At 35.8% G+C, this 836-nt stretch overlaps 1 long non-coding RNA gene across 1 annotated transcript in view; it reads left to right on the plus strand.

Annotated features, from left to right (window-relative positions):
* Positions 1-385: 385 nt before the first annotated feature.
* LOC113455726 overlaps positions 386-836 on the plus strand; it is a 41,145-nt gene continuing 40,694 nt past the window's right edge. Inside the window, exon 1 of the long non-coding RNA XR_003376714.1 lies at positions 386-467. This is a non-coding gene — a long non-coding RNA (uncharacterized LOC113455726). The remainder of the gene's footprint in view (positions 468-836) is intronic.

Genomic DNA, 836 nt, shown 5'->3' on the forward strand with positions numbered 1-836 from the left:
ATATTAAGAACATACGAAGGGGAATACCATATCATATTTGACCTCTTGCATCTAGAGAGGTATAGACAGATGATGTACAAGGGGAATCAGTCTTTAATAGACTGGCCTGTGTTAACCCATAGAGATACTTGTCCAACCATAGTGAAGTCTCCAGGGAAGTCTGAAGATAGAGGACAGTAGAAACAGAGCAAGTACTTCTGAGAAAACTAAGGATAAGGAAGTCTATGTACGAAGCCCAAGTAATTAGGCCTAAAAATATTGTGTTCATATCAAGAGCTTTGAGCCTGTCATGGACATTTAGTATCTTTGCTGATCCCTTTATTCCATTGTATCACTTTTTTTTCTGTGTCCTGCAGAATGCCTAGCAGACTCTTTAATGAAGCAGGAACCCCGAAGGACCTTCTCAAGTTTAGGCAAGTTCAGCAATCATTTCTCTGTGGGTCCTACATTCCAGTTAAGCAGTTCAGGTAAGTGCAATTTCTTGCCTAAATGGCCAAGGAGACTCTTTGATGCCCATCTTCATCTTGAAGTAGCTTGATGCTACCAGGAGCAGATATATCTCACTGCCATAAAAAGCCCTAAGTTATTAAAACATTTTAAATGGAATATTCTGAAGGTCTCTGAAAGATTTAAAGAATACCTATGTAATTGAAATATATCTCTATACAGCTGGAAAATCTAACTAACATGAGTACAAGCTTGACTATTATAAATGTTGATCTATTAACTTATATTTCTTAATAACACATTATATTTTAAATGAGCCACACAAAATAAGTACCTTAATCATATCAGAAATACATATACATATAACAAAATTGACCTTAAATTCGTGT

The sequence above is a fragment of the Microtus ochrogaster genome, unplaced genomic scaffold (genome assembly GCF_000317375.1).
Source record: "Microtus ochrogaster isolate Prairie Vole_2 unplaced genomic scaffold, MicOch1.0 UNK94, whole genome shotgun sequence".
In the NCBI taxonomy this organism is placed as follows: domain Eukaryota; kingdom Metazoa; phylum Chordata; class Mammalia; order Rodentia; family Cricetidae; genus Microtus; species Microtus ochrogaster.